This window comes from Mixophyes fleayi, chromosome 6, assembly GCF_038048845.1.
Source record: "Mixophyes fleayi isolate aMixFle1 chromosome 6, aMixFle1.hap1, whole genome shotgun sequence".
Classification (NCBI taxonomy): domain Eukaryota; kingdom Metazoa; phylum Chordata; class Amphibia; order Anura; family Limnodynastidae; genus Mixophyes; species Mixophyes fleayi.
Genome location: NC_134407.1, coordinates 71,381,893 through 71,409,563, shown reverse-complemented (window position 1 = coordinate 71,409,563; position 27,671 = coordinate 71,381,893). Strand labels below are relative to the sequence as shown.

General features: G+C 40.8%; 1 protein-coding gene across 3 annotated transcripts in view; it reads right to left on the bottom strand.

Moving 5' to 3' along the window:
• SDK2 (sidekick cell adhesion molecule 2) overlaps positions 1 to 27,671 on the bottom strand; it is a 482,261-nt gene that overhangs the window by 337,102 nt on the left and 117,488 nt on the right. The window contains exon 1 of one of the 3 annotated variants that reach the window (XM_075216841.1): positions 9,633 to 9,787. The exons of the other annotated variants lie outside the window; for them this stretch is intronic. The gene's annotated coding sequence lies outside the window, so the exon portion shown is untranslated. Of the gene's footprint in view, positions 1 to 9,632; positions 9,788 to 27,671 lie in introns of those variants that run through there. 3 annotated transcript variants of the gene reach the window in all.

Genomic DNA, 27,671 nt, shown 5'->3' with positions numbered 1-27,671 from the left:
TAAATGCTGTACTACATTGGCCCCAGCCAACTACTCTTCGTGCCATCCAGCGTTTTTTAGGTTTTGCCAATTACTATAGACGCTTCATTCAAGACTTTTCTTCCATTGCATCTCCTATTGTGGCCCTGACTCGTAAAGGGGCTAATCCTAAGCAATGGTCTACTGAGGCTATTCAAGCCTTTCAAACATTAAAAGAGTCCTTCTCTTCGGCTCCAATCCTTCGTCAGCCTGATGTGACACTCCCTTTTTTCCTAGAAGTAGATGCCTCTAATGTGGGCTTAGGAGCTATTCTCTCCCAACGCTCGGAACAGCAAAAATTCCACCCTTGTGCCTTCTATTCTCGGGGTCTCCTACCCGCAGAGAAGAATTATACTATCGGAGACAAGGAATTACTGGCTATCAAAGCCGCATTAGAGGAATGGAGATACTTGTTGGAGGGAGCTCGCCATCCGGTGACGATCTTCACGGATCATAAGAACTTGTCATATCTCCAGTCTGCCCAATGCTTGAACCCTCGTCAAGCAAGATGGTCTCTTTTCTTTTCCCGTTTTGAATTAATAATTACCTTCAAACCAGCTGCCAAGAACAAAAAAGCTGATGCCTTATCTAGAGCCTTTGCTACGTCCTCTGATATAGAAGAGGTTTCCAACCATACCATTCTAGACCCCAAATGTATCTCACTGGCTGCTTCATCCACCAAAACGCTACCATTTGGGAAGACCCTCGTGCCTTCTACTCTAAGGAGGAAAATCCTTTCGTGGTTCCATGCCTCTCGTTTTTCTGGACACGCCGGTGAACACAAGACTTTTGAGATCCTCTCTCGAAGTTACTGGTGGCCTTCAATGAGGAGAGACGTCAAAGAGTTCATTGCTTCCTGTGAATTATGTTCGCAATTCAAATCCTCCCGCAGAACCCCAGCAGGGTTGCTGCGACCACTACCCATTCCGTCCAAACCATGGACCCATATTAGTATGGATTTCGTTACTGACTTACCACCTAGTAAGAACCATAACACTATTTGGGTGGTAGTGGACAGATTTTCGAAGATGGCTCATTTCATCCCTCTGTCTGGTTTGCCTTCCTCGTCTATCCTGGCTGAACATTTCATTAAAGAGATCTTCCGTATCCATGGATGTCCATCTGAGATTGTGTCTGATAGAGGAGTACAATTCGTGTCCAGATTCTGGCGAGCCCTTTGTAAAACCTTGGGCATACGATTAGCACTCTCATCTTCTTACCATCCACAATCCAATGGACAAACCGAACGTGTCAATCAAGATCTTGAGACTTTTATAAGGATATTTTCATCAGCCAATCAAGACAACTGGGTAGAGTTACTCCCTTGGGCTGAGTTCGCCCATAACAACATGTACCATGAGTCATCATCCAAAACTCCATTCTTTGTGGTCTACGGTCACCATCCGTCTTTTCCGGAATTTCCTGCCCTCCCGCCCACCCAAGTTCCTGCGGTGGAGACTGTTTGTCAGACCTTTAAAAATATCTGGTCTCAGGTCAGAACCTGTTTAAAGAAGACATCTGTCAAATATAAATCTTTCGCTGATAAGAAGAGGCGGGCTATTCCACCACTAAAAATTGGAGATCGTGTCTGGTTATCCACAAAAAATATTCGTTTGAAGGTTCCATCCATGAAATTCGCCCCTCGTTTTATTGGTCCATATAGGATCATTCAAGTTATCAATCCAGTATGTGTGAAACTCCTTCTTCCTAAGAGTCTTCGGATTTCTAATGCCTTCCATGTATCTTTGCTCAAACCTCTTATTATCAACCGTTTTTCAACTCCTCCCTCAGCTCCGCAGCCAGTTCAAGTCCATCAGGAGGAGGATTTTGAGATTACCGAGGTACTAGATGCAAAAATTTCGCGAGGAGTCCTCCACTTCCTCGTTCATTGGAAGGGCTTTGGTCCTGAGGAGCGCTCTTGGATCAAAGCTGAAGATCTTAATGCTCCTGCCCTTTTGAAGAAGTTTTACTCCAAAAATCCGGACAAGCCCGGTTCCAGGCGTTCTGTGCCCACCTTTAAAAGGGGGGGTACTGTCACTCACCGGACCGTGAGTGCCTCTTCCCGGACATTTAGGAACCGTGGCCGTCCACCATCCTGAGGGTCTGCGCATGCGCAGCCCTTTTCTATACTTCAGTGTATACCCCTTTAACTTAATTGGCAGATCAGGCAACCTCCCTATATTAAGCACCTGTGGTCACTACCACGTTGCCTGATCTTGGAGTCTCATTCCTCATGAGTCTCTGAAGGTGTTCCTGTATTACTTGTGTATTCAGTGCTGCTGATTCCTGTGGTTTCCAAACCACTTCTACTACTGTGGTTCCATACCACTTCTACCATCAACTGTGTCATCATGACTGTTTGCTGATTCCTATCCGCTGCCTCCGTGCACTACAGTCTTCTACACCACTTCAACGTTATTTTATATCTATGTGACTGTTTACTCATTGCTATCCGCTGCCTCCGTGCACTCCAGCCTTTACCTCACTCACCTGCTTCTCATCAAGTCTGTTTGCTGATTTCTATCCGCTGCCTCCGTGCACTACAGTCTCCTGCTTGCAACTCGCCTGTGTTCAACATCGTGACTGCCAGCTGACTACTATCCGCTGCCTCTGTGCACTACAGTCTCCTGCTTGCAACTCGCCTGTGTTCAACATCGTGACTGCCAGCTGATTACTATCCGCTGCCTCCGTGCACTACACTCTCATCTCATCTTTGCTGTGTCTTCCTCGAGACTGCCGCTTTTCATTACCATCTGCTACACTTCGTGATCTACAGCTCCTGCCCTGCGCTGCACTCCTGTTTCCCATCGCTGTTGGTTCCTGTGGTTGCTACTGGTTACCTCCGTGTGCCGCTGAGTCCTGCCGCTGTGGTCAGCGCTATCGTCCATCTCCTGCTGATCCACTCTCCACGCCTTCACGTGTTCCACTGGTCTCTACCCTCCTGTCAGCATTGGATTTGTATCTCTTCTACTACCCTCTGCTGGATCATCCCCATTCTCCTGGGTTTCCTATGAGTCCAGTTCCACGTGTTGCTGACTCCTGTGGATTCGTGTCCCTGTCGGTCTACTCACCTGTGCGCTGCACCTGTTAGACCGCTGCTTCTCCTATCCAGGGACTTCCTATCCAGTCGGCCTCCAGCCGCTCAGGTACCGCTGCAATTCCATCTGACTGCTACTGCTGAACCACGGTATGCATACTTCTCATTGACTGTGCTGTGTATTGCATATCTTGCTGGACTGTGTTTGGTTCTCTCTGGAGTCTGCTATCCGCTGAGTCTATTGCCATCATTGACTGTGTTATCATTGTGCTGGACTACTTCAAGAGACTTTCTAGATTGCAGACCTGATCAGTCACTTACATATATATATACCTATATTGTGCATATTACTGTGGATCGTGTATAAGGTGCCAGTGTATATCCTGTGTTGCAGTCTTCCCCCGTGCACCTCCTCACATATATATGCAGTGGTACAACTTGCTGATGTCAGACCACTGATCCCTGTTTCCGGTATCACCTGTTCCATTATCCTCTCACATAGCAGTGGTACAACTTGCTACCGCAGACCACTGACTTCCTGGATACCTCCACTTGGATTCCATTCCTTCACTCAGACAGCGGTACAACTTGCTACCCGCAGACCGCTGACTCTCATCACCTCCTTGTTTCTGTTGGACATTCCTCCTCACTATAGCAGTGGTACAACTTGCTATCGCAGACCACTGACTACCTTCACGTGTCCTTGTCCATACAGTTCCTTGTGTATCATTACCTCATTATTACCAGTGTTGCTAGTCATAGACTTTCCTGAGCATCCCATCGGTCATCATTTCATGTTCCGTGATCACCCAGCTACCAGAGTACCCTATTACCATCTACATTGCCCTGGTAAGCCTACCATCTGGTGATCCCTGGGTAAAGACTCCTAGTGCCCGTGACAACTCCACACAGATAAGGCCATGGTCGGGAATTGAACCCATGACCCCAGCGCTGTGAGGCAGAAGTGCTAACCCCTACGCCACCATGCTGCCCATATCAGCTACTAAATGTATGTAATATCAGCAGTTTAAGGATACATACTGTAAACTGTATTTAACAGACCATTCCACCTTTATATAATGATTGTTTACTCAGTTAGTAATAGCCCAAGGTTATCTACTGCAAGTATGAACCTTGCTTAAGTAGTTTAAAAGATGTGGCTTCCAATACAGTACATATAACAGTTTCTTGGTTGATTGTGGAGAAACTATACCTACCACTTCAACCAGGCAATGCTGCATCTAGTTGGCCCTGTCAAGTTGTTAACCCATTGCTTCTAGTTTAAAACCCAGTGGCATTTGGTGAATGATGATGTCAGGGGGTAGAGCTGGCCGGACACAATAATGCCTAATTGTCAAATCATGTTCTGCATTATAAACATACCCACTATGACACAGTTCTACATTCTCAGGTTCTCCAGCAATCTCATCATGTTTTGGTCAGTGTTGACCTGCAACAAACACAAGGTAATAGTAGAAGCATAAGAGTAAAGTATCCCAACTGCACCGCTAACAAAGGGAGTGTCAGCTCATGAGGTCAGGTTTACCCAACCTGGACAAGTCATTTAACCTGTAGTGCAGCCGGAAATCAGACACATTTTACATACACTTTTCAGCTGTAGGAGCAGAAACATAAAAGCAGTGATGTACAAATCAATTCATTATCAACAGGTGGATATGATTTCCTTTAATTGGGTGGATATATGGAAATCAAAGGTCCACATTGGGTGCTGTATTTGTTCGTTCTCCTTGTTGTTCCTGCTTTTGAAGCAGGATTGTAAAACTATTGGAATTTCTTGGCTTTTGTTTCATGTTAAATTCCAGGAAAGTGTGTATGAACATCATCTCTAAGGGCTAACAATAAAAATGCCTGCAAAAGACAGCATCAAAATGACTGCTTTATTTGCAGATTAGTTACATCCAATAACAATAACATTCAATTTCAAACCTGTTTTTCTATGAGAGCTAAAAGCTAATTTAAAGAATAACTTTTGGATTGAAATCTCCTTTAATTTCTTTATACGCCACTAAATCACTTTGCCTTATATTACTCATAATATATTATTTTTATTGCTGTGGTGTGTTATTGCATTGGTGCATGGTAGTTCCTAAAGGACAATCTGTAACAGTTCTTATTAGAAAGACACAAGACTTCAGCACAATGATACTAAAAGTGCAAAGGTTAGATGTCACTTACTGAACCTCCAGTTCTCTAACATACAATTATGAATGTTTGACAAAAGCAGACAAACATCTATTACCGCCAGCTTAAGTCAAGGTTAAAATTGCTTTTCCATCATTGTAGTTGACAATATTATTTTATTAGTAGAAATGCATTTTCATCAACGCGAATAACCCAGTATTTGTAAGAAATGAAAAGGCTGATTTTTCATAAATATAAGCCATAAAATGAACATGATATTTTTTTTATATCGGTATGAAAGCCAGGATATTTTAATATTGCTGAATATATGATATGCTATTATTTTCTTTATTGCTCTGCAAGTAGTGCAGGAATTCTTATTGTGAACGAGAGTGACCCAGTATTTGGATCTCATTAGAAAGGTTTATTACACAACCTAGGTATAACTTTGATAAAACTGCTGTGAATTGTTGGCAGGAGACGGTTGGAATGGAGTAGTTTACTGCTGACGAAGCATATAAAACAAATATCTCTACGTTTGAAGAAGTGAGAAAAGGTACAGTAGAGACCCAGAAATACTGGTAACTCTTAGAATTTATGGACTAATATGTATTTTATACAGAAGGCAGCAATTTATGGGGTCACTTTGTGAGAGGTGGAAAACGCAAGGTATCAGTTTTCATATGTGGCATTATTAAAAGCAGTTTACAAATGCAATAGCTATGCGTCATTTGTGATTTGTTTCTATCTATCTCTAAATCATTACTAGGTTACGTTTATTCCTTTACATCTCCACCATCTACATTAAGTAAATCAACTACTGGACATTACTATGTATTAAACCCTGTGCATTAATAAACTGAAATAACAAAAGTGTTTAAGGTTAATATGTGCCGCATGCTATCTATCACATACGCTTGCTGACAGTTATGAGCCTTAAATGTTGCATAGAAGGATGAAGCTGTCTATATTACCTTACATAACATAATATAAGGTAAACTTACATTACCTTATATTTTCTCTATATTACTATATTGCAGGGGCAAACGCAGGATTTGTAGAGGGGGGTTTCCACACCATGCTGCCAGTGGGCGTGACCAGCATGCATGGGGGTGTGGCTATAATTTTAGACAGTGCTTGGCTGCTCTCCAACTCTTCCTATCCCCATAAAATACATGGGCAATGCTGCGTGCACTACTGTTAGGTGCACGCAGCTCTCCCTTTTCAAGCAGAGCAGTGTGAAGCGGGAGCAGGGTCCAGCCACCTCAATTATACAGTGCCCCAGGCTTGGAGGGGGTTTCAGGCACTAGGAAACCGCTCTCGGTTTGCCTATGTATTGCATGCAGTCGGCAAGTTAAAAAAAATCATTTGTACATAAGTATTGTCTGTGATGTCCCTGCAAGTTAGAATAGAAAAATCCTGACATGCAAGGCCTGATTCATGGCTGAATATCTCTGCGCATGCTTAGAAACTAAAGTTATGCCAATGAACACATGTAAACAAATGACACTTCCGACCGCCTACGACTTGAGAGGCGATACAGGGGAGGGACGGGGAAGACAAAAGTAGGTGTCGAGAGATAATGATGACTTCCATGGCATCGTCGTTGTATTATAACGTACATGTATGCGTGCCACTAGATAGCAAAGAACATTTGTATGTGAGGAAGATAACATAAAAATGCATTGTAGAATTTTTTGCATGTGCTCTGATGGGACTTATATTGCACATATGCATGTGCATACACTGCACTGTGTACTTACACCAAGAATCAAATTGAAACATATCTTGAGATTCGTTTGGCTTTGAATACGGTCGGGACTACGCTCAAGTTCCAAGCTCGGTTTTTAAATGCAAGTTGCATCCAAACATGTATCAGGCCCACAATATTTTGCTACTTAAAACTTTATTCTACATCATCGCCTCTTCATTTATTGTTTAAGCTTTCAGGGTTGTTTTTTCTATTTTTCTGTGATAAAGGATATACTCCATCATGCTTTTAAACATGTCTGAACACTTGGGGACATTGTACATTTATCAAAATGTTGAATAGCTTCCCTATAATTTGTTGTTTCTTTCTTTCTAAAGGTCTTCTAAGTTTTCCCTATGACAAGTCTATAATGATGTAAGTTATGCGCCAAATGTTGCAAAAAATATTGTTTGTTAAAGACGGAGCAGCATTGGGCCAGAGAAGTCTAGCCTAAGGCACACCTCCTTTCAGCCACAGACTGTGAAAAAAGTTGGAAGAGTTGCAAGGGAGGGAAAAAAGGGGGGTATCTTCATTGATAAATGTTGTGTGTTGTGTGCAATAATGTGTCTTTAATAATGCCCCCAATGTATATAGCTTTATATATGACACTTTTAGAGTTATGTAATAACACATTTTATGCTGGTGGATTTATTCTATTAGTCTGATCCACCATTCTGTCTCACTCTTCTATGCTTTTTAATAAACCTAAGAGTGCTATATGGCCACTTGGGCCAAAAAATACTCTATTATTATACAATAAACAACTTTACACACCTACAAAAGACATACAGCACTAAACACAGAATATATAGGATGTGAGAAGACAGATACATTTTGGAGCTAATTAAGGTACTATTAATGTGCACTACACAGTGACAGTAGAAGTCAATGTTAGTAGATTCCTCTGAATTGTGTTAGCACCACAGCAAAAGGCCCAGTCAGTAGAGGGAAAAATCTGAGACCCGAATGGAATTTCCTGGTCTAAGAACAATCGGTCCATTTGCCTTGACTTCCCCATTTCTCCACTGTCCATCCCTGACTTAATTTTCCCCTCCATGTTAGCCTCACACTCTGGGGTAGATTGTACGTGATGTTTCCAATAACATTGCAGACACGATTTTTTACCTTTATTATGTCAAAAAGTACAGCATTGCGTTACTTCTGTAAGACAAAAAATCCACGTGAGGTGTCTCGCAGCCGTTCTGGAGGCACTCAGCACGGATTTATTAATTGAATCTGCCCCTTTGTGACTGTCTGTACCCCTTCCCTGTCTATCACCCACTGTCTTCGGCTCAAGTTTTGCATGTGTACCTCTCTGTCTCCCCTTTGTGTGTGTGCATCTCTTTATCACATGTCTGTCCCCCCCCTCCTACCAAATGTTTGTGTCTGTCTCCACATTATGTGGGATTGTGCCTTTCTTTCCTCCCCTTGGTGTGTATGTCACCCTTTGTCCCCTCATCCCATCGGTTCGCCTGTTGCCCGTCTTTGCACCCTTTGTCCCCTCATCCCATCGATTCACCTGTTGCCCGTCTTTGCTTTAAATGGGTTCCTGCTGACAATACCACTACTATTGATAACCCCTGCTGGCATTAAGACTGCCTTTGTATGGGGAAGTCTATTTAACAACATGTGCTTGGCAGTATGTCCTTTTATGCTTCTGCTCTAGTAACGTCATCTAAGCATGGTGTTATCAGAACCACTTGATGCTTGATAAATAGGCTCCCAACTGGGATACTACCTTAAGTAAAGCAAAAACAAACCCATTTTTCTCCTGCAAAAGAGCTCTAAAACACTGTCTATGGATGGGTCGCTGCTTTTGGGCCAGAGCTGTGTTCTTGTCTCCCAGGCTAAAATCTGCCAGCCATTCATGGAGCTTTATTACATTAGGGTATAGATTAATGCAACTTTAGCATTTACTACTGTCAAGCCACATCTCTACGCCAATGTGGGGCGTAAGTACACACACTTGTTACATCTGACGTACATCTGGCGCATATTTTTTTGAGCTGGACATATATTCAAAATGCAAATGTATCCACCTGTAAATAAGTATCACTTTCTTTATTACATGTGGCACTTTTGTGTGTGAGCTTTTTATTACATTGTTTGGAGTTCACCTGAAAATGTGCAATGTGGAGGTACAAAACAGGTCACACACAAGATATCGGGGGAGACCCGAACTCCACTAGCTCTGAGCTAATGCAAAATACAAGACCTTTTGGAGTGGAAACTGACGGGTGCCCGTCCATACAGCAAGTAACACCCCTAAAAATATATGCTCTTTATCACTTTATGTTGTTTCTACACTCAACAATGCGCCTACTCTGTACTTTGATAGGACTGACTTCACTCCAAACCATTCCTCATCTCTGCAATTTCAGCTGCTCCACAAACACTGCAATCTTGCCCCATAAATGTGTGCTTTGGTGGAAATCTACAGTAGGAGCACGTTGGGAGCAAAGCTACTTTTGCACTACACTGAGAATATTTTGTGTTTTGTAAATGACCTTCACTGCCTGTTGCGATTCAATAACAATAGGAGTCACTATGTAGAGTAGATTCTCAACAATGCGGAATGAAACATTGTACTTATTATTGTTATTCATATAAAAGTATAAACATCTCTCCTATGCTGTAAATTCTGTACTTTTTATCCCCATTATATCTTTATAACATTCACTTTACCTCTGTTCTTTATGGTTTTGAAATGCTGACACCTTGATGTCGATCTATCAACCTCTCTTTTTTTCAGTCGTCAATTGTTCTTCCTATCCTTTGCCTGCTTTGTTCTCTCAATCTTTCTCTGATTCAGCAGTAACTCACCATATTCCCAAGAAGGGATTGTATAAATAAAGCTGGGGGCGTATTTCAGTTACCAGAGCACAATAAACCGTCTTTATTTCTTCAAGTGTTGCAATCGGAACAATTCCTCTCTCCCCTCCTTTTCTTGCCGGGCAGAAGAATGAGGAAGAGGGAGACAACTGGACAGACCCTGAACCGGAGGCCACTGACAGTAGTAGCACAGAGGAAGGCTTGTTATTCCTGGGAATAAATGTGGGAAAAGAGTGTAGACAGGAACATGGGGCTATGATATGCTCTCTAAATCCCAGTGATTGGAGATCCGAGAGCGACATTACTTATCTGCTTCTAAGGCTAAATCACAAAGCCTTTAGTGCACTGTGACAGGCACTGTGGCAACAATCTCATTATCATATGTAAATGGATTTGTAAGCAGACTTTTAGGGGTCTACTTATTAAAGGGAGTTAAACCCTACAGGCTGCAAACTGGGATTTTTCACCAGATTTAAGGCTTCTCCCCGTTTACCAACACTTCCAGCCAGTAAAGGGTATCGCTGGCGGGTAGCCATCGCCTGGGGCCTCCTGCGATGCTGCCCAGACATTTTACCAAGGAAAGCAGCCCTACAAGTTCTGCTGCTGTCCTCTGATTACTAATGCCATCTCTGGATGGTGCTAACCAGGGATGCCCAAAGGAAAGCAGTGGCTCAGTGGTTAGCACTACTGCCTCACAGCGCCGGGGTCACGAGTTCAATTCCAGACCATGGTTATGTTTGCGTGGGTTACCTCCGGGTGCTCCGGTTTCCTCTCACATTCCAAAAACATACTAGTAGGCTAATTGGCTGCTTACAAATTTAACCCTAAGGAGATATGTCAATAACAGATATTCTTTGTACAGCGCTGCGGAATTGGTGGCATATATATAAATAAATAGTTATGACGATGAAAAAAATTAAAGCATTTTTCCTGTGTGTGTTTTTTTCATTCAATTTTAAAAAAGATTTTTCTATTTTTTTAAGTTTATTTTTTCCTTTGTAACTTTGGTATTTTTGTGTTATAGAAGTCCAAGTCCTGGCTCCCAGTTTCGGTGCCAGTTCACATGCCCGAGCCGGGACTTAATAAGTAGATACCTTGGTTAATAGAAAACACCACTCAAATCTACACTACTAATTACTACTGATTTATCACACCCCCTAAATATAAAAAAGAAATACCCTTTTCCTTGATGTCACTTCCCCTGAACGCGCATCCCAGCATTCCTTACTACATAAGGTCAACAGGACACTTTCTGACAAGAAAATCTCTTGTTACAGCGATTAATCACCTGCCCCATTACACTCTATTGAGACGATTAATCTTTGTGGCGCGATTTAGAGCTTTTCTTCATGCAATGTGTTAATTGCGAAACATGATGGTCATGCCAAATCTTCTGTGTAGCTCATCTTGTAACAACAAGGAGAGAAGGGGTGATCAATGTTTAATGGCCCACGATCAAGCAACTACAAATCTGCAGGTTAGCCCTTAAAGTACTAAAGAATAAATAAAATAAAGAAGCACTTTCAAATAATCTATTAAAATTTCCCAAAAATATGATGTTAAAGAGTCGTGGGGCCTATTTGTTAAAATCACACTTATTGTCACAATAAAAAAATACTTTTCAAAGCTCTTATTATTACTTTATCGCTGTGGCAGGGGAGTGATAATCGTCTGCCATGGCTAAAGTTATCCAGAGCGGTAATGATGAAGTGAAAAAAGCCTTAACACCCATTTTACAATAGGACTTTTCACAGATTTATAACCTAGCACCTTAAAGTGTTCCTGTTGCCTACACACAGTGGAGGTACCCATTGTTGGTTCTGAACCAATACTGATGAAAATGTAGCCTAGTTACATCACTGAGGCATGCAGTTGGAATGCCTCATGCCTCAGTGATGTCACTAATTCCTTGTGAATTGGTTAACTATCATGATTATTGGTTCAGCACACAAAATGGCTGCCATCACTCTGTGTAGGCTACGGGTACATTTTATGCTATCAAAGTAGGTAGTTCTGCAATGTGGAAACAGTTGCTAAGACTCTCACTACAGGCCTTGAACAGGGAGGAATAGTTACAATTTCTGGTTTTGTTGCATATGTAGTACACGACTATCGTAAAGTCACCAACAACCTAATCTAACATTTTTAATATATAAAAGTGTGGTGGGTGGAGCTTAGTAACATATTTCATTCAATTTCATTGGTCTGGATTGATAATTTAGCACCAGGGGTGTAACAATGGGGGATGCAGGGGAAGCTGCAGCTATGGAATCTGGAGGTGAGGAGGACTTGGCAATGCAGAGTTGCTACCACTCCAAGGATCCCTCTCTGGTCTCAAAAGAGAGTAGGCCTCTTCTGAGCCATTCCGCACTTGCTCAGCAGAGGCGCTCTGCTCCACTGAGAGTAGAGATGGGGATCCAGGAGGAGAGGATGGTATGGGCGGGCAAGTACACAAATTTTCCTAAGGGGCCGATGCAGTTGTTTAGCACTTTTCAGAAGTACTTGAGTCGGGGAAGTTTTCCATATCAGTCAGTGAACAAGAGATAAATTCAACATTGTACTTTACACCAGACATGTCTAGTTTTTTAAGCACTACAAGTTTTGAACTATACCAAAAGGCCAGAAAAAGTGTGTCATACAAATCAGTCCATGAAGTGAGGCCAAGAAGAGCCCATTTATACATCTCTGCTATATTTTATTTTCACTTATCACCAACCATGTCTCAAGAACCAGAATACATTATTAAAATACACATTAGAAACATGTATTGCAATTGAGTTAATGACAAATGTTTGCCGTTCTAATCATTTTGGTGGTTTGCTCTGATATGGTCCTGCTTCTTAGAATGTTGCTTTATATCTAAAGTTATTAGTCACCGGCTGTAACTTTTTATGTAGAGCAGTAGCAGCAGCTCAGTGGCTATAAAAGAGAATCACACAATTATAAAAATAGCAACACAAAAATAAATAAATATATTTTCTAACAAAATAATTTAAAAAGAGCAATGTTGAATATAATAAAACACAGAACAATTCATCTAGGTAACTGATGTCCTCTATGTCATTAAGGGAGGTATTCAATTAGTATTCGCGCCCGTGACTACACGTGTAAAGTGCCATTACGGTACCGTAACATCGCGGATTTCTGTGTGCACCCCATAAATCCACAATGTTGCAGTAGCGGGACACATGCAGCCGTATGTAATCGTAATGAGGGTCAATTGTTTTTTGTTTGCACAGATGTTTTAGTATGGTTAGGTGGTTTATCACTGTTGTTTGACCTTGTATCAGTCCAAAAACCAGGGGGAAATACAGAGAAATGTGACCGCACTGAGCTTCTCTCTTTTCTCTTGATCCCTGTGGTTTATTAGAACAGTCTATTTAAGAAGATAATTAGCAGGTCTCCAGCTCTTCTCAGTTCATGTACACGCACTCATCAAATGAAAATATAATGTCCCAGAATCCTGGCGGGATCAATACAGGAGTTATTCTTACACCAAGCGGCTCATTTTAGGAAGTTGCTAATATATCAGGAATGGAGGAGACGCTCTGTCTGAGGCACAGGGGAGGTGGGTATTGATTCAGCAGCCAAAGGGAGTCAATGCCGGCATTTGGATTCCCACATGGATCTGTGACCTCAAAACAGTCTGTGCAGGGCAGTGTACGGAAGTGTCTTACTGAACGAAAGGGCTGTAAGTGTCAAGAATGAGTGGAGCTGATAATGGACTTTAACTTTCCTTAACTCTCTCACTGACACTGGTAAAGCACCACATCTGCTGTGTTTTGTAGTTTACCAAGCAAAGAGCACACACAGATTTGGGATTGTAATTGCATATGGCTATTGTCAGAGTACCTTATTGTATTAAATATGAACTCCCCTCACCTTCATCCAGCATGTCCCTATTTGTTAGTCACTTAAATCATTGAAATGTTCACAGCAGATTTCAGCAGATGCTTATGATGATCTTATGGGTGGCTGTCATCTGTCCACCCATGTTATTGTTACAAGGGTAGGCCTGCAAGTCCATGAGGAGGACAAGCAGGGAGCCACAGTATTAGATAATGGAAGAACAACGGTCTTCCTAACAGCACCACAAATTTGTGATGTGAGGCTTCTGTCACACTGATGATGGAGGATTGTGACCAGTTCATGCATCCAACTTGTTTGACTTAGGAAGAAAATTTGCTTCTATGACGTGAATCTTATAAATTGCCATGTTTTGATGAAACCGTCATGGAACAATGCAATCAGAGCTTAGAAATGTTTCAACTTGATGGACCTATCTGTATTTCCCTTCTTTATCACGTAGCCGTGTACCTATAAGTGGGAGGGGCCTGGTTATCCAGCGCATACAAATTGCACTAAGAGTGCAAAAGGTATTCCTAACCTTTGGAACAAAAATAAAAATAACACGACAAAGAAGAAACAGCATTCATTCTATTACAGATAACTGAATGACTTACTTTCTTGGGCCGTGGCACCACCTACAAATATTTATTAAAACATGTCAATATGATCTGCAGCCTATTTATCTTTTTCCTGTGCTAAAGTGCCTTTGTATAATATATCATTTGTTAAAAGAAATTTATATGTTGCAACACTTCTATATAAAAGGAAACGATTGTCATAGGCAGAAAGGTAAAACGAGAAACTAGCATTTTGATCTGAGATCATGTACACCTGAAGAAAACACCATTGCCTAGAATGTGCAGTCCGCTGAAGTAGCAAAGTGAAATCTTTGATGGTATTCATGAACAAATTTGGGGACGATGACTTGTTTTTTTCTTAATCCCTAAGCAAAATGCATCTCAATTAATTATACATTTGGGATTATCCAGCTTCAGGCTTAGTACCCTTAACAGTTTAGCATGGTTAAAATTATTGAAGCAACAAAGTCATGGCTTATGGAGGTAATTCACAATACCTCTTATTTAGTAGACTGACATGCATGATACATAGCAACTGTGAAATATATATAAAGTAATAATTGTCCTTCTTCTGGATGGAAACACCTGTCCATAATTCCTTACCCTAATTTAAGGGGCTTGTACGCTTTTGAAACCCCCTCCCCCTTAAATAGCACCCCCATATATTTATTGTCTTGCCTCCATTTACTTATTTGCAATGAATTTTCGGGCACTGTAGGTGTGATTAGTCAGAAGTCATGTCCAATCTATTCAGGTGCTGCATACATTGTATACACCCCCTTGTAGCTACGGGAATAGCTATGTAGGGGTTAGTTGCTGTACCTGCACCAGACAGCTCTCTTGATTCCTATTGTCACACCATGTCCTGGGAGCTGTAATTAGATAACAGTAGGAGTTATGGGGCGTCCCCCACCAGAGAGCTGCACGGGGTGTATTACCTTACTAGGGGATTTGGATCAGATATGATAACATCCATATATAATAGTATATGACTGTTATCATGAAATAAACTTTTTATTTGTGGTTACTGTTTCTATCCAATCACATGCTGAGGTGTGAAAAGGTCCATATGCTTTCATAAACTTACAAATGTTTAATATCCCTCTTTGGTTAGGTAATATGTTGGAAGGTTTGACATATCACTTTGAATCTTAGCATTCCCATGTAGAATTCCGTGGAATGTAAAGCTATGCTATTCTAGTGTGACGCCACTAAAGTCCTATACAGTTGAAATGTTGCAAGACATCTAAATGTCAGAGTCTGTATTAACCCCTCGCTGCTAGATCCTTCTCAGCAGTGATGAAATTAATTTCATACACCACTCACGCTGTGCTCCTATCGATCATCGTCTCTCTCAATCAATCCTTCATCTCACAGTCAAGACTCGCATGTTCATAAATCAAGTCAGGATGATAAACGTTCCCCCCACTGATTAATAAACACCCTTGTTAACTTCTTTCAATCCCTCAGGTGGATGGGACTGATCACAAAACCCAAATATATCATTTTGTGGGGACAGCAATAAGTAAACATTGATGTGACTTCCTCATGACCTCCATTTGGACTGTACCTTCCCGTGATATGGGATTTAGTGATAGATATTTCTACAGCGTGATAAATACTTACTTAGCACCTTTATAATGACTTGCAAATTCTCCTTCAAAAAACAAGTGTGAGCGGGAGAGAAGACGGGTAAACAATCACATACTGCAGTGTGAATAACGCAGTCACTGTGGGCAAACAAGAAACTTGCGAGGACTAACAGTACAAGGAAATTTAGATCCAATTTATTAGCAGAGCTTAGATTCATTTAAGTCTATATTCTATTTTCAGAAACACATAAGAGCATAGGAGAAAGTTGTTTTTCAATGAAATATTTTAACCTAAGTGGGTGATGCCAAGCTGCCTTGTTGATCGATAAAATTAAATATGTTCCCTAGACTGCAATGGGACAGTGGCCTTCTCATGTGGTATGACCAGAGGCTCCCGGACCCTCGGGCATAATATAAACATCAGCACCCTAAACTACTTGCACCCCCTCTGTCCCCAACTAATAATACAGCCTCAACCTGTAGCTGTAATATAAAATGTGCAAGTTAACTACTGTTGTATGACCATTTAGGCACTGGATGATGTTGTTCTAATGGTTGCATACATCAGCAGAATGAGAAAAATAGTAGAGGACACTAATACAATGCAAACAAAAGAAACAACATCAGATCGGTGAAGCCTGCTGTACAGAAGAGATCTTGAATTATTTGAACTGGTGATAAATGTGATTAAATTTGGATGGTTTGAGGGCCTAAAACTTGGCTGTAGTATGAAAATGATTTTTGGGCTAGTTCAATTTGGGTTCAACTGCCACGTCCACATTCGCGGTACTAAGTTCGAGTTTGCAGTTAAAGTAAAACACAAGTTCACTCTCCACATGAAAAATGTAAAAATACTATACAATGTGGCCACTTACACTTGAACCTGCTTGCCCTGCTTGGAGTTGGCTCTATTATTTTTAGCCCATCTAAAGTTCCCCAAGAACACAAATTTTCAAACTTTTGAGGAGATTCAATGAACTTATTTGCAAAGCACTTTGAAAAACATTCAAACCTCTCCAGTGAGCAGTACAACTCGTACAAATTTTTAGTGAAAAATATAAAAAATTAAAATTTCCCAAAATATTAAGGAACCTGTCTAATTAACAAGATATGGTTCCACCTTAAAGGGGTTGACTACATTTAGTAATGCAGGATTGCTTCCATAGTGTATTATTAGAAGTGACTAGGTATATACACACACAACACACTCATGTGTATGTTTGTTTAAACAGACACTCTTTATCCTTCACATAAACACAATTGTCTTCTTCCAATAAACAATTTACATTATGTTATTTACTTGGCCAAACATCCAACATTATCCAAGCAAGTGTCACAGCGCCCATTACACAACAGTCAAAGCCTTATCTTTGCCCATCACCTGCCAGGAATTAACATTGGCTTAATAAGCTGTCAGTAGCGGTGGAACAAGAGGAAAAAGGATCCTATTTTCTCAGCTGGGGAATATCAGGGAGAGCATGTACTCATCTATTAGGAGAAAATCAATATCTGCAGTCGGGTCTCTGTTTGCTCTTGTGACAGTCACAGTAAAAAGGACACAAGCTTGCTATGTATCCGTCCTAGCTAATCTCAAAAGCTATTGTCCTTGCTGAGAGTTTTCCTATCAGAAGGACAAGTGTGCAGAAAAATGTAATCCAGAAGCCACTGTACTGTCTGTATGTAGAACAGGAGAATATATGTGAAGGTTCTACAAAAGTGACAGCTCGCCTACATTTATGGAGCACAGTTGCTTGCACCTTTGCTGCTGGTTAATTGGGCATAAATGTTACTAATGCAAGCTTAGAGATACACAGCTCATTGGGTAAGCAGTGTACAGCAGTGGCGTAGAAATAAAGGTTGCAATTATGACCAGTCCCTTTAGCTCGGACTGCAACATTTATATGTTACCCTCAGATACAGGGTTCAAAAGGTAGTTCTACTAACCACTTCTGTTCTTCCTTCTTTGAGACCAGATCGTGGGAACACCACCTTGGCTGCCTGTCGCTTCTCAACAGGCCAGGGCCTGGCCTGTGCAGAAGCGACAGGCATCTCAATAGTCAGCACAACCTAATTAAAAATAACTTCTGCAAATACCGAACAGGCTGTGTTGGAGTACTCAAAGCTGTGGATTCAAGTAAAATAAAGAGTAAATAGAAATTGAGCAGAACACTTGCACTGTTGGTAATGTGGATAGTCATATTTGCCGACCTTTTTTGTTAAACTCCGGGAAATCCCGAAGGCTAGGTGAGGTGTGTGGAGTCATGCCATTTTGCTGGGGGGGAGGTAGACCCAAAATGACTCAATTCACTGTGAATCGTGTCATGGATGTACCCATAATGCCCAGTTCTATAGGAATTGGGCACAATATGGGGGAATGGCCTGCTCTCCCGGGAGTCTCGAGAGACCTACTCAGAATTTTGGAGTCTCCCTGATATTATGTGGATAGCCAAGGCAAAGAGGAGCAGTCAGGGGGGTTAGAAAGAGCTGAGGTGACAAACAAGGAGCAACAGTCAAGAATGGACAGTCAGTCACAAACAGACATGAAGAAGATTAGGGGACATAGGCAAGAGAGGTGCTGGCAAGAAGGGTCAGTCAAATGGATATAAGTGGTGGCCACAGCTCAGATTTGGCAGCTCGGCTCAGAAACTCTTAGCTCCACCACTAGCACAGATAAATGTTTCTACTGCCCATCTTTGCATTTTTTGCTCTTTAGTTCTCTAGCTAATATAAAGTGGGATTTGGTATGGGATCATTAGTGACTGAGATTCTAATTTAGGGCATATTAATTCATGGCAGCCCTGTAGCTGAAGGCAGAATAATTGGCCCTAAGTGTCACACCATAGGAGAAAGCCACTAGATACAATCCTAATACAATTCTATTATTAGCTATGCTCATCTTCAATAAATTATACATTATACACTGCTACGAATATAAGCAGACATAGAAAGCAAAGGAAGTGATGCATTAATAAATGTAATTTGTTTTGTATCAGCTGTATCCCACAAGGGAGCCATTTCTGGTTCTCAGGTATAATGTGCACTGCTGGGATAGATAAAGTGCAGGTAAAGTCACTGCCCCCTCACAGCCGAAACTCATTATACACTAGGCAGTGCAGAGCTGTCAGCACAGCATGGGGAACCTTTCATTCTCCCACCAAGACCTCACCCACGTGTCCTTTATCACACAAATATTTTGCACAGATTCCCACTAGTTGTTGCAAATATTCAATACAGTCAATCTAAACCTAGCAGGCCAGAGAGCCTCCAAACCTGATCCAGAGCTTGTCATGAATATAACCAGAGGCAATTTTCCCCCAACTCAATGATTAATAAGCAGATTCAATAATAATATCTCAACAGTCAACAAGCAGCAGCTTTTTTTTTTTAACTGACTGTAACAAATACCTACAGCAGAACCTTGATTATCCATGTTCCAATAGACCATGCGTTTCGGTGACATGGGACAAATAGGTCTAATTCAACTGGATTAAATATAATCTATATAAGTGTTCTACTAAATTAAACACTCAAACAGAAGAAACAGATGTAACTTATAGGCAGAACACACTTCTAGTGACTACAATGTCCTGGGTAGGATCGGTTTTAATTACTTTAGCAACTTTTGTTGAGCTGACCCCCTCAATAACTATGGAGCTTCATGGCTGCAATTTCCATTATGTTCCATTTATATAAAAGGAATAAATGTAGTTTAAAAGGAATTAAATAACTTTTTTATACTGCAGACATAAGTATACCCACTACATCTCAAACATAAATATTTAAAAAAAACATAAAAAATCTTTTAACTCAACCCAGGGTTCCTTATCTGACATTACTGACCACTCTTACTGGTGTTACATGGCCATCAAACATTCTCTGCCCTCGGATGACAACTGTGAACCAGTTGTAGAGTAGCAGTCGCTGCCACTACCAGGTTCCTTCACCAGTACCAGGAATTAACTTACTTGGCTTGTTTGTATAGCTGCTGCAACACCTCTTTGCTGGTGACTGTGACTGGTTCCTCTTAACCACATCATTCATATTTTTAAACACATTTACAACTGAATATTTTTCCCACTCTGCGCACGCTTTCCACGCTGTGGTGCTGGACATTAAAGGGGAAAGGAGGTATCTGCCCAGATGAATTATCAATGACATGGCATCTCCAAAGACACTGAGGTGGACATAGTAACAGGTTATAAAGAGATGTAGACTAACATGTGTTTTACACAAAAATGTATTATTATATACAATAATCCAGTTGTGGACATACAACATGTAGTTCAAATCCTGCTGCCTTCACCACCTGAATATATCCAAGATTCGGCCCTTTCTCACATAGAAGCCGCAAAAATTCTTATTCACTCCCTTGAAATCTCTCGCCTTGATTACTGTAACTTCCTTCTATATGGCCTACCCAACTTTCACCTTGCACCTCTTAAGTCTATTCTCAATGCTGTCCCTCTCTGCCAGTCAACACATTGGCTCCCTGTGGCCTACAGACTTAAATTTAAACTCCTCACCCTTTCCTACAAAGCTCTCAACCAATCCTCCCTCCCCCCATATCTCCAACATCATCACTACACACACATCCTTCCTGGCCCCTCTGCTCTGCCAACGACCATTGCCTCAATAGTGCACTGATTACCTCTTCCCACTTCCGCCTCTAAGATGTGACCCGGGCTGTTCCCCACCTGTGGAATGATCTCCCATGCCCTATCAGGTTAGCCTCTACTCTCCAAGGCTTCAAACATGCCCTTAAAACTCACTTCTTTATTTAAGCTTGTCAGCCCTCCTCCTAACTCCTTTGCCTTGGCTCAACTCCCTCACTCGGTACCACCTTATTTGTGTCTTCCCCTTCCCTTTAGGATGTATGCTCTCATGAGCAGGGCTCTCTTTCCTCAAGTTCTCCTTCTAATATTCCATTACCCTCTATGCCTATAGGTTTGCTTCCCTAGCCTTGTTTTCTTGAGCTCAGGCCTACCTCACATTGGACATTACCATCACTCTCACTCACTGTCCTATAAATAATTTATCTGCATCATTGTGTTGTATTTTCCTAATCTGTAATGGTTTGGTCTTTGTATTATTATGCTTTTAATGTATTATGTAATGTGCTAGGGATCTTAACTGTCTGTCTATTTTATACTACTGTAAATGTCAGATATGGCACTGCGTGTAGTGCCTTATAAAGAAAAAGTTGATAATAATGGATGGCCAGCTTTATAAATGGGTTCACCCCCCTTGTCCCACGCATACAGTACATTATCATATATGTACAAACTGCTATCAAAATACACTAGGAACTGGTAGAGGGAAAAGGGGGTATACCTAGTGAACAGAACTGGACCAGAAACATTCGGACCACCTTGCCAAAATATATCCGGGATCTCCCACGTCCAATGGAGATGAAACGTATCCACATATGGAGGGGCTGCCCACTAATCCACCCATTCTGTGAATCAGAAGACCGAGGTCCCAGACAGCCCTAGTTTCTGGCTCCTAAACTTGACAATTCTACCTATAGCTGTATAGAAAAAATCCCCACTGGAAATCATCTACCCTACAACACTAAAAGAGTGGTTTACAAGATTAGCTCTAAATGACTATGGATGATTTAAAAATATCATCATGATCATCATTAAAAACATATTTGAAATATACTGTGCTTTCTAGTTCAGGTTGCTAGAATTTAATGACAATGAAAAATATGTAACACTATGCAATAGAAATGAACTCCTAAGACATTAGCCCCTTTCTCTGCCTGTGCTCTCTCTGACAGTTTAGTCCCTTTGGATGCCTTTAGTAGAGGCTAGGCTCTGTGTCCCCTAGGACTCTCTTTCCCTCCTTCCCTACCGCAATAATTTTCCGCAAGCTGCACATGCTCTTTCTGCAAGGATCATTAAACACATCAGATTAGCCGAGGTAGCATCTAAATTTTTACTTTCCTGAACTCTCTTGTTTTTTATACAATTACCATCAGAGTCAAACTCAAGAAATCTCTGATTTCCCCTTATGTATTTGGTTGCTTTAAACCAATGTTGCTGCATGACACTTTGCACATATCTCTGTTTGGCGTTTATTGTACTTTTGCTTTTCATAGTTGTAAACTTGTTCACTTTTTCAATAGAATAAAAATGTATAAAAACAATATGGGGTCAACAGTTGATCCCTACTCAGTTCAAGGCTGGGGTGTTTACTAAATCACCGGAAAACCCACATTCACTAGCCTTGGATAATACCAAAAAAAACAATTATGAGGAGATTGGAGTTTTATGCAGAACACAACATATTTTTATTCGCAGCAGGTGCAATAATTATTTATGTATAACTTTCAGTGGATTTCCCCATTGTCATATTTGTTTCCTATATATTGAATTTTAAACTAAGAATGGAAGTTAATTATTTATTTGTTCTTTGTTTTCTTTGGAGGGTAGGGAGCTCCCAACAATTGCCTAATTATCACATAAATGGTTAAAGTACTTCGCCCCACCATTCCACATTGGACAGAATAGCACTGGTCGCTACAGCAGATGTTCAGGTCAGAAACCACAAATGACTATATATGTGGTTATCCAAGAACGATAACATTATCCAGTGTTCTGGAATTCATTTAGTTTGCTCCCACCTCCTAGAGACAGCTGGGCATACCTACTGATACAGACAATATGACAGCAAAAACATTACTCTCATGGGTATTTCAAAATCTCCCACTTAAAAAATGTCAGTACTGGTAAATCCCTTCTGTAATCTATGGTGTGATAGCTAATAGCAAACACTGAGCAGCAATTCCATCAGACTTTTACAATAACCCACATTATGCTTGGTGCATTTTTTAACAGGGAGAGGGAGGAACACAGAGAGACAGCTAATATGAGGGAGTTTTAGAAGGCAGATAACAGCTTACTGGTGAAACGCTGTTATCTGTTACTAACAACAACAGTGAGCACCACCTTAATATTTCCTTCAACTCTCTTGAAGTAAAATGGTTAAGACAATTAAATGGTCTAAACCCCCACCCCCACCACCACAATATTCTCATTTTATTCATATGCAGAGTAATTACAGGCTACACATGAACTTCTGGCCCAGTTACAATCCACAGCAGATGTACCAATTACCCGAATCTTCTGCCACTGGCTCCCATGTTTTGCAAGTATTTTTGGGCCCAAAGGAAGAAAAGAAAGATCGAGAATGTGGGTGGGAGGGAAGGGGCCAAGCGAGGAAGCTATTTTTATTCTCAGCTGCTCAAATTGTATCATTTTTGTCTGAAATCATGGAGAGCTCAGAAGCATTGTATTGAGAAGAAGCGACCATATGTTTATCTACTATGCACGGTGTGCTTTGTACATGTTGGAGAAGAGACACACAGCACAGACTTCATTACACTCGGAAAAACAGCAACGACTGCATCATGTCACTGACCTTCTCATTTCACTGGCCTGTGCATTTACAACAAAACTGTCACATATATCATCATCATCATCATCATCATTTATTTATATATATATATAATAAAGCTTCTTGGCCCATTACTAAAGATCTTGGCCAATATCATCATCAACTTATTTATTTATATAGCGCCACTAATTCCGAAGCGCTGCACAGAGAACTCAGTCCCTGCCCCATTGGAGCTTACAATCTAAATCCCCTAACATACACAGACCGAGAGAGACTAAGGGCAATGTAATAGCAGCCAATTAACCTACCAGTATGTTTTTAGAGCGTGGGAGGAAACCGGAGCACCCGGAGGAAACCCACGCAAACACAGGGAGAACATACAAACTCCACACAGAAAAGGCCATGGTTGGGAATTGAACTCATGACCCCAGTGCAAGGCAGAAGTGCTAACCACTACGCCACCGTGCTGCCCTATATTGAGTGTATAACTGACTGATGTGTGTAACGGACAATACTACCAATACTCTTAAAAGCAGCTTTTCTGGTTACCCGTTCAATTTTCACTCATCTGCTCTTTCTTGAAATGGTATTTCCAGGAGTCCTTTACTTCTGTAGTACAGTACTGGCATTTTGCATGCCGCATATAGGAGTGTGACTGCGTGGACCAATAATTTGTTGCAAGCAGGGAGCTTGCCGCTTATTATTGGTCCTCCCCTTGCATCCATGTTAGCACCAATTTTAGAATGTCGAATCAGATTGATTTAACAGTACTATACACCAGGAACAAAGAGCTCCATTAAGGGGAAGTAGCAGGTCAATGAAAACTGAATGTGTAACCCATTATGGAAAAGTTATATGATTATCTTGGAAACAAAACAACTGTAAATCATTGTATTGTATGCAGGTGCTATATAAATTAGTGTTAATAATAATAAATATAAACTTGGAAAGTCTCCTCTTTTACGTGAGACGTTGGTATGTTCCTACTCTATTAAATCTAATATATCTACTTATCCCACATTCCACTTATTTTTATTTACAATTATGTATTTGACATTTACCCCTCACCACAAATAAATATTCACTGATTCAAATAAATAAACATTATATAACATTCTAAGCATTGTTTTCCTTCAGAAGTGTTCCATGCATTTCCAAACGCTTAAAAAAAATATTATAATATAAACTATTTACAGTATAATCATTAATATAAACATGGATTTTCAATTTTTTATTTATTTATTTTACATTAAATACACAAATCAAGATGTTTTTAATGAGTACTGTACATATAATGTGCTTTATAGTCTATCGTATTTGCATGCAGATGTTCTGAGATAGTGGCACGCATGCATGTAGTTTTTAAAACACTGTGCCGTGTCAGTCATCACTATCAGTCGGCACTTACCCCTGCCCTGTAGCTAGTGCATACAGCTGTAATCCAAGCACACTTACCAGAAACCCAAGACTTGAATCGGCCGGACCGGAATTCCCTTTCTGTACATTGCCTATGTTAGTCTACAATAGATTGTAAGTGCACACAGGGCCTTCCCTATCCTTTGATTTCATGTGTGCATTTATTTTGCAGACATTGTATGATCCTGTTTTATCTGTGATCACTTTTACTGTTCAGCGCCTTACAAATCAATGACAATAAAAATAATAATATCTTACTCAAACAAGCCAGGTGGTGCCTCTGTGGATTTCCATCATGGAGGAATTTAGTATGTGAAATCTACTACTACCACAGATATCCACCACTGATATCGAAATGTACACTGCTAAATAAATATACTTTGAATCTCATTTCTGCTCAGGCATCTAACCCCCAGATGCCTTTTTAACACATTTAAATCTCTTCTCAACCCTCCCACCCCAATCCCTCCAACTTCTAATAGTGCCCAAGATCTTGCTTCCTACTTCAAGGACAAATCCCCTTAATCCTATACCCTAACAAATCAGTAGATCCTGTCTCCTGTGCTAATCCCATCCTAAAAAATTTGTAATCTCTCACTCTCTCTCTCTCTATCAGCATCTTCCAGTCATTATACAAAAGCATGCAGTGATTACTCCTATTCTGAAAAAAGTAAATTGTGACCCATAATCTCTCTCAAATTACCATTCCATCTCTCAGCTCCCATATCCCTTCAAACTTCTCTAGAGAATTGTTTCTTCAATCAGGCTTTTGTTCTCCACACACCACAGAGACTGCGCTGACAGGGTTGTCAATGATTCGATCACTGCTAAATCAAAAGGCCATTAATCACTTCAAGATCTCCTGGATCTCTCAGCAGCATTTGACACCGTTGACCACCCTATTTTCATACAAATGTTACAATCCTTAGGTCTTCAAGACATTGTCCTATCCTGGTTCTCATCCTACCCATCTAAATGCTCTTTTAGTGTTAGTGTCTCTGGATCCACCTTTGCTCTGCTTCCTTTATCAGCTGGAGTACCACAAGGCTCAGTCATTAGTCCTCTACTATTCTCTATCTATACCACTTCTTTTGGAAAACTAATAAATTCCTTTGGATTTCAGTAGTATCTCTATACAGATAATACCCAAATTTATCTATCCTCTCCTGATCTCTCATGATCTGTGTTGTCTCACGCTACTGACTGTCTTTCTGCCTTTTCATCTTGGATGTCTTCTCACCAACTCAATCTTTCAAAAACAGAGTTAATAATATTCCCACCCGTCAACAGAAGTTACCTACCTGCCATTTCTATTTCTGCTGACAAAATGGCAAGAAATCCCACCCCAAAAGCTAGTTGCCTAGGTGTGTCTCTTGACTCAGAACTATCCTTTGTTTCCCACATTGACTCTATACCTAAATCATATAACATAAAACAATTCCAGAATATGCACATAACTCACTGCAAAACCTGTAATTCATGCACTCATCATCTCCCGCACTGACTATTGTAGTTCCATCCTTACTGGTCTCCCCCGAATCAAACTCTCACTAATACAATCTATTTTGCAGGCGACGGCTAGACTGATTTTCCTTGCAAATTGTTCAACATACAAGTTCATCAACAAAACTGCATCAACATACATCTCCTAACTTGTCTCAAAATATCTCCCAACTCGACAACACCATTCTGCTCAAGATCTGTGCCTCTCATCCACACTCATTACCTGCTCCCATTGTGGGTTACAGGACTTTTTTTGGGTTGCACCCACTTTGTTTAATTCCCTCCCTCTCACAATAAGACTTTCCTCTAGTCTTCACACCTTCAAGCATTATGGGAAAACCCCCATTTTCAGACAAGCTTATAATATTCCTCAATCACCCTGGTAACCTTTCTAGGTTACCTTATTACCACCCTTTACACAGTTCACACAAGAAAACAACCCTTTGACCCTTTCTGTGTGACTGAATCATATAGCCCACTGAGCACATTTACATTTGCCATTTGGCTGGAACAATATGCAATTTGTAGCACTTGACCTCATGTATCAAACTCCTCTTGTCCCAGACTACAAGCTTGTGGGCAGGACGCTCATACCTTTCTGTCTGTCTGTATTAACCAATATTATTTTATTACTGCGTTTGATTCCGATTGTAAAGCGCTATGGAATCTGCTGGCACTATATAAATAAATGATGATGATGATGTGCAACAATTACGATTATTATTATTATTTATTTATTTGTAAGCCGCCACATATTCCGTAGCGCTGGATACAGAAGCAAGTAACAACTAGATGGGACACATAAGTAGCACTGATGTATGCGAGTAATGCTATGGGGACGCATACAGAGTGCAGCAAAAGACATGACAGGACATACAAGGGAGTCAGACAATGGACAGACATAGGACAATAGGTAGAGAGGACCCTGCCCGCAAGAGCTTACATTCTAGAGATTTACTGTTTCTTAGGCGTGTCAATTAGAAAAGGTTTTTGGTGGAGCAGGTTAAAAACAGAAAACAAGGTCAGTTGAGAGCCTATAATCTTGGCCATTAACCTGCATACCAGCAACCATTAAGATTGTATCTAGAAATGTCCCCCCACACACACCACCTCACCACAAGGCTGCTTGAAAAGTACAGGAGTGTTATACCAGCAAGAAAAGAAGTCTATACCTGGATTTCTAGGTTCTGTTGCTAAGCAAGTACATGTGTGTTGATTGTGATAGAACAGAAGAAAGACCTTTAAATTACCCTTACATACAAACTGTAGGACAAAATATTCCAAAGTCAGGACTCTTAAGGCAAATGTCTACAAGTGGACTTCACCAAGTATAGATTTTATACCTGAAAGGGAGACAGGATAGTGTATAACCTGTAGATAACTACCTGAATCCAATATATTGTTTACCCAACAGAATTTAGAGCTGATAATGGAAAGAGAGTTCTGTGAGTCAAATTATGGAAAGTCTTCCTATAGTCCGGTCTTCAAATAGGAATTGTGATAGCCTGGAAGAAAATTAGGGTTTGAAAATGGTGAAAAGACACCCCATATGA